Consider the following 7,476-nt stretch of genomic DNA (forward strand, 5'->3'; position numbering starts at 1 on the left):
GGCTCCACAGCCCGAGGATGGGGACGGTGGGAGCCGGAAAGCCGTGTGTCCGAGATAATGATATTTGTGCCTTCTTTTTTAACAGGGAGCTGTGAGCCCGGTGTGTCATAGATGTGTTGGGTTTTCTTGTTGATTTTCTACTTTTTGCAATACAGTTGCAGTGCGGCGGGTAGATTGTGCTGACTTGAAATGCTTGTTTTGTTGGCACGTGATGAATTTATGTTATATCCTCTGTTATATCCTTCTGTGTGATATAGAAATCCACATTACTCAGACACACGAGTGAAATGAATTGTTGGCATCTGTGCTTAAGCTAGTTTGTGGCATGGTTGTTCAGACATTATGGCAAGAAGCAGAGTAGAAGAGATTACAGTAACTGCAATTAGACTCTTTTCTGTACCTGCAAAGGAAAGTCTGCTTGGGAGGCCACTTGGGATGGCTGTTGTTCCATTGCCTAATGCTGGGATGTACTGGTACTCGCTGTGCTGGAAGGATCTGGTCTCTGGTTCCAGGATTTCACAGGCTGGGAAACCAGCCCTCTGGTTGATTTGGAAAGGCTTCCAGCTCTCAGGCACCTGAGGGAGCATTTCAGGTTTATAATACATAGTAGTGAATGAGTACAGAATGTTTATTTGAAGTGCCTTGAAAATTGTGAAAATTAGGAAATGTAGCTTTCAACTGTGAAGAGTCTGTTGAGATACAGCATATTGCAGATATGTGAAAAATGCAATGTCCAAGTAGAAGTTGAAGTAGACTGGCAAAGTGGAGGTTCAACTCAGTCAGTTCTGCTGATCAGAGCTGTATATTTGTTTGTATTTAAAGAAAAATCAAGGCAAACGTTATCCTGGGATGCTTAAGTGGATTGTTCCAGGCATATAATGTCACCTTGTGGCAGTTACAACTTCAGTGCCTGTGTCTGGTATCAGTACTGTATATGATTTTGGACACCACGGTTCCAGCAGGCAGTTAGCCAAGAGAAGAATAATAAAGGCGATCCAAGATCTAGAAAACGTAACCTATGAGAAAGAAGTGAAAGAACTGCATTTTTATGGTGTAGGGAAACAAAGAGTGATGAAAGACATGATAACAATCTTCAGATGTGTAATTGGTTGCTGCAGAGTGGAGAGAAATAAACTGTTCTTAACATCAACTGGAGGTGCAACAAGAACCAGCATGCTGAACTATAGCAAGAAAGATTAGGTTAAATGGCAGGGGAAGTCCTCTCTAATTGCGCAAGTAATTGAGCATTGGATTGTCCAGGTAGGGTATGGAACTTCCTTCACCAGAGATTTTAAGATCACATCTAACCTATCTAACAGTGTATTTATCAGAAATACTGAAAGCAAGAGTGACCGTGGCAAAGGTTGGACGTTAGGAAAGATTTCTTCTCAGAAGGAGTGATGAGGCACTGGAACAGGCTGCCCGGGGAGGTGGTAGAGTCACTGTCTCTGGAGGTTTTCAAGAAGGGTGTAGATGTGGCACTGAAGGATGTGGTCTGGAGTGATCACAGTCATGGGTTAATGTTTGGACTAGATGATCTTAGTGGTCATTTCAACCTTAATGACTCTATGATACTATGAGACATCTCATCGGATCCCTTACAGTAGTCTAGGTTGTCTGAGGCTGCCAGAAGGTCAGCCTGTGAACTGGCGCTCCTAAGGCAGTTCTAAGTGGCAGCTTTGTAAGCTAAACATTGCTCAATAATCCACTTACTATATTTTACCTGTATGCCTAATTATTACACTAGATTTTATGATCCTTTTTCCTTCTACTCAAACCACACTTACAGCTGAGGTCTAAGAACCGCGGTGGATGATCGCTAAAGAACATCTTGGTCTGGCACCATCACAACAGCAGATTGGCTTATTGGTGAATGTTAAGAAATTTGAACTTAATTCCAGAGTACAGTTCTATAAATTGTATCATATTGCTCCCTTCAGGTCGTTGGTAACACAAATATGTTTCTGGCAAGTCTGTAAGGGTTATTTTGCCTCATTCTAGGCTATGATCATAATCTTGGAAATTACTTGCATTATAATTCAGTTTGCACACGTAGCTGGAAAGTGTAGTTTGTCCTACTGGATTTTTTTGCCCAGTCCAGTTATCAGCCCAACTAATTACAGAAACAGCTAGCTGAAATGGACCTTCTCTTGGTGTTTTTCTTCCCTTACCTCCATTATGTTACTTTTTTTCCCCTCTTTTTGCTTAAGTTTTACGCTTTCATGGTGTTAATCTTTGTGTTATTACCCGCTTACATTTTACTTACTATTAAAATTCTGCAAGGTTCTTTGCTCCCCATGTTGGCCTATGAAATGAAAAAGGAAAATCAGGTTTTTTTTTTTTTAATATCTCCATTTTATTAGAGAAGGGGTGTGCATAAGACCTACCTTTTCTTTCAGTGTTTTTCGTTGCTTTGTTTTGCTCTTAACTGCTTTAGAGAGGTATTGAATAAAACAGATCTAATTTTTTCAGTGTCTCTTTATAAGACAGATCTTTTTTTTATGCTCTTAGTCATCTGTATTATCAAGATGTCTTTGTTTCTGCTTTTTTATCTTCTCTGAGCTAGCATAACCAGAGCTGAACCTGATAATTCCATTGAAGACTCACTATTTATGAAGGGTTTGCTGCTGTTTCCTGTTTTGCTGCTCTGTGTGCTTTCCATCATATCTACGATCAGGGAGCAGCCTTTGGCGCTGGGTAGAGTTGGTTCAGAATGCTCAAGGAGGTAAAAATACAGCTTACAAAATGCACTGTCTCATTTCCTCTGAATTATCTCAAAGCACACATCAGAGCCAGGACCAGAGAGGGGTTCACAGGGTGGTATCAGGGCCCATCCCACTGCCCCACCAGGAATAGGGCAAATGGGGACAGCCCCAGCCCTACCCACTGCGTACCTACATTGAGGCCAAGCTGTGGGCCTGCAGCTGGGCCCAGCAGGGCAGTGCTGTGAGGAGCTGGAGACCAGCCCTGGTGTGGCCTTGCTTGGGGCAGGGGCTGTGAGCCCCATGACTGGCATGGGGCCCTAGGTGTTAAGTTTGTGAGTGCCACGAGGACAATGAAAAAATTTCAAAGCTTCACTGATACAATTTTTGTGTTGAAGATGTATGATATCTACCCATTAGCACTGTATCCAAAGGTGGGAACTTTTGGGACCTGGTAGACTGGGAGGCAGTGTTAAAATATGATCTAGTGTGATAACTGCAAGGAGAAAGCTTGAACACTTATCTTTGCCTATTAAACAGAAACCCCTATAAATGTTTCATGCAATATTAAGCTATGGTTCAGCACCACCCTGGCGTGGTGGCTTGTGGAATGTGATGTTCCCTATGTATCCCCTTCTAGGGACAACCCAGTGCATCTCCTTGAGCAACGTACTGTAGCCTTTGAGTGGCCAACTCTGCCACTCATCAGTGAAATTTAAGGACAAGCAGAAAATTAGGGAGGTTGATACACTGTGACCATACATACTGCTTTGTTAAACTTAAATAAATAAATAAATCGAGCCTTGACGTTTCTTCCCTGCCCATGAGTGGGAAAATAGGCTGAGCCCTACTCTATGTTGCTTCATTTAAAAATGGACTGGCCATGGGAAAAAAGCAGTAGGAGAAAACCAGTGCTGACGTAGACAAAATGACTTAAAGGGCTTTTTTCCTCTCTCTAGTTTCCATGGTACTGGGATACTGTGAAATTTATAAAGAAACTTAATTCTGTATTGCCCATAATCTGCACAGACATTGTTTTACAGCAGTGCTGATTGATTTAGCTTTCCAGGGGAGATGTCAGGCATGCTAGTAGTGATTAACAGCAGATAGAAACCAGGGAGATGAGCAGTGTTGATCACACTGAATAATATTGTGAATGAAAATAGGAGTACAAAGTAAATACATGTCAACCTTTTGGAATTTTATGTGATTTATATCGCTTCAATGTTGGATTGAGTAATTGGTCTTTTTATCAGTGTGCTTTATGCTGTAATAAAATGGGGCTTAAATAGTGAGAAGTTAATAGCTGCTCTAAGTGAAACACATAGGCCCTGAAATGAGATGCATTCTTTCTAGCAAAGAACATGCAAAAATTGCAGGGAAGTTTGTTTGCACTTGGTGAGATAAAAAATTAAACTATCTTTCATGCCAGTGAGAGATTTCCATTTCTTCTTGAGTTTTCTGTCAGTTCAAAGTAAGCCTTTAAAGAATGGTGCATTAGCACATAGGAAATCTAAATTTCCTCGTGTATTAGTATTTTAAGACCTGTACATAATTTAAACTTTTATATTTCAAGTCTTTCTCCCTCCCATGATTAGTTCCAGTAGCTTGGTCTGAAGCTTTAGTTTGAGGCACGAGGCACTGTACTAATATCGAAGAGAAGTTGCGCGCTTCTAAGCAGTGTCAACAGAAATAAATAATGGTGGGGCAAAATGAATGTGTTCTGGAGATTGCAGGGGGAAGAAAAATAGAGGCTGGGAAAACCTGCCGCTCTTTGGAGCAGGAGAGGTTGAAAGGCAGCTGGAAGAGCCACGTGGCTTTGAATGTGGGACTGGGGACGAAGAGTCTTCTGGGAACTGGCATGGTAACAGGTGTAAGGAGGCTCAGAGGATTTTTAGGAAGGTTTGGGGGAGTTTTTTGAGAGTAGAATCTCTCGTTTCCTCACATTTTTCATCCAGACCAGCCTTTCTCATTGTTTTCTCCTGCACTGTCTCATGTTCTGGGTACTTCTCATTGCTTTTGTAGGTCTGCATGGAATAAATAACATGTGCCAACTGTAGTGGACTACTTGCTAATGTATGTGCAGGTTTGTCCAAAGCTATGAAAGACTCTAAACAAAAAAGTGAGTGTTGGGTTTTTTATGTTTTCATTAAGGAGTTATGATTTTTTAAGATGGCTCTGAATGTCTCTGTCTAAGCATGGATCACTTGGATGGTTGAAACACTTGCAACATACTGCATATTTGCTGCTGTAACAAAGCTTACAGGATTTTAAAGATTTAATCTGTGGAACACACTAGAAATGTATATTTACCCAAGCTGTCTTTGAAAGAGAGACACTGAGTTGCTGATATAGTGTTCCAACTACTGTGGTTGGAGTGTACATTAACACTCAAATTTGGTTACCTCAGAACATTTTTGTATATTTTAGAAAGTATGTAAAATAACCAAACCTCAACCTTTTCAGTGTTTAGTCCAATTTGTCAAATTTACAATAGTGAGTTGCGTTATTCAAGTTGTCTTTAATCTTTCCCCCTTTCTCTTGTGTGAATCTTTGGACCCATGGTAATGATAGAGCATGTTTTAACTTGCCTGAGTTCATTTATATCAACATCAACAGAAAATTGAAAAAAAAAAAAACAAAAGAAAACACAAAAAACAAACACCCGAGCTCCAGTGTGAGAGTAAGCCAATAATCTTTAAAGCATGCCAGCTTGTATTTTCCACATTAGTTTTTAACAGTCTGTACTTTCTTCATTAAGTAGAGTTAATGATTTCCAAAAGTTTTATTTTTAGTCAAAACAGTTGCAGCATTTTTATTTTGTATTTGTTGAGCCCACCTAAGGTAATTTAAAGACAACTAAGAGAAGAGTGTTGCAGTTGCTGTATTAGTAGCAGTACCTATAGGTTCAGCCTTTGACGGAGACTTGCCATCTCTCTGTTACCAAGAATACCTTGTGCTTATGTTAATCGCAGTAACTGTCATTCTTATTGCTTAATGGTATTTGTTCCCTAAGTCCACAGCAGCCTATGATATCTTATGTGGAGAGGTTAAGATAATGTTGCATATATGTAAAAGTAGTAGAATATATTAAAATACCAGATCATTGAGCTCAGTGTAAAATCTTGTGGGGTAACCCTTGTTTCACTAAAGTACACAAAACTGTGAACTTTTGTCACACTAGTTGGGGAACTGAGAGGGATGGACGATGCAATGCATGATGAGCCTTTTGAGCTATGAGTGTTACCTGTACATTAGAAGGAAGATGTACATAGTGGTTAATTGTCTTTTCCTGATATCCTTGACTTACAATGTTCACATTATAGAAAAGTACATATTGCCTTTAGAGTCTGCAAGCGTAATAATTTCTGTTTTCTTAGTCTTTTAACCACGTAGGTGGCTCTCTTTGGAGCTCTGGCATAGATAGACTATTAGGCAGCAATCTACACATGTTAAAATGAACAGCTCATCCTTTAATTGCAGCTTTCTTTGACCAGTTCAGCATGTTCCTACCTCTTGCACTTGGGATCTGACCCTGGTTTTCTTCCATTTCCTCTCTCCTCATTGCAAGTAGACAGAATCAGATTCCCAGCTTTAAAAAAAAAAAAAAAGGCAAGAGAGGAGAAAATAAACACTGTAAGTGTAACTACAGTGTCATTGTGGTGAAGAGGAGGAAGGCACATCTGTGCAATAATTTAAAGGGTGTTTGATTTTCTGCAAAATATGACTTGAAGTTGGAAGAAATGAGTGTGGACCACTGCTGCATTGTTAGGGTCATGGACTCATTCCTTTCTCAGCTGCACAAAGTTTTTCAAAGGAAAAAAATCACTCTGTGGGAAGTTGCTCTCTGAGATTAGAATTTATGTCCAAGTAAAAAACCCAGGGGAAAGTTGTCATACTGTGCTCTTCCATTTAATTGGGGCATAAGTTGTTTATGGGAGATGGACAAGGGAGTCTCCAGTTCTTAAAATCTTAGCTTTGATAGCATGTGATTACAAGATAAAACAGATCACTTTTGATAGAGTATAAACAGAACCAAAGTGAATGTCAGTATTTTTGGAAAACAGAACTCCTTACCAAGTGGAACAGTTTCTGCAAAGTTATCAAATTTTGTTTAAAAGGCTTCCATTTGGAGAGTGAAGACCAGTGCAGGCAAAAGTGAGGGAACTTTTGAGACACACCACAATGTTTATCTTAGGAGATAGAACTCTGTGGAAAAGTACAGCCAAGAAAACTGGAGCTAAATAAAGGGTCCCTCATTTCATAGCAAATTAAAACAAAGGAAACTTTACGTGGAAATTCAAAAATTGAAAGGTCTTGTATGTCAAAGGTGTTATGTTTCTTACTGAAAGGAAATAAAAACTTTCACCTTCTAAAAAGGAGGCTTTTTTGTACTTCAGAAACTCTGCCACTTGCAGAAAAAGCGAGGATTAAGTGGCAACTCTAAGCAAACCAACAAAATAAACAAAAGGGCGTTTTGAAGAACTCTGGCTGGAAGTTGACAGGAAAAAGAAGAATGGGAAGTAATGGCAGTTGGAGACTTGGTGAAGATTCTTCATACCCCTGAAAAGTAAATTTGAAAATCTTCCAGGTAGAATTGCACAAATCATGGAGAAATCACTGATGATAAGATGTATTGAACTGCTGGCAGATAATTAAACTGAAAAATGCACTTCTGAAATGTAATGGAAGATAAAATAATAAAGGAATTTTTTTGCTTTTGTGAGAAACAATGAGGGTGGGGAAGGGGAGGCAGATTTGCTGAATAGGACAT

Source organism: Meleagris gallopavo, chromosome 2, assembly GCF_000146605.3.
Source record: "Meleagris gallopavo isolate NT-WF06-2002-E0010 breed Aviagen turkey brand Nicholas breeding stock chromosome 2, Turkey_5.1, whole genome shotgun sequence".
NCBI lineage: Eukaryota > Metazoa > Chordata > Aves > Galliformes > Phasianidae > Meleagris > Meleagris gallopavo.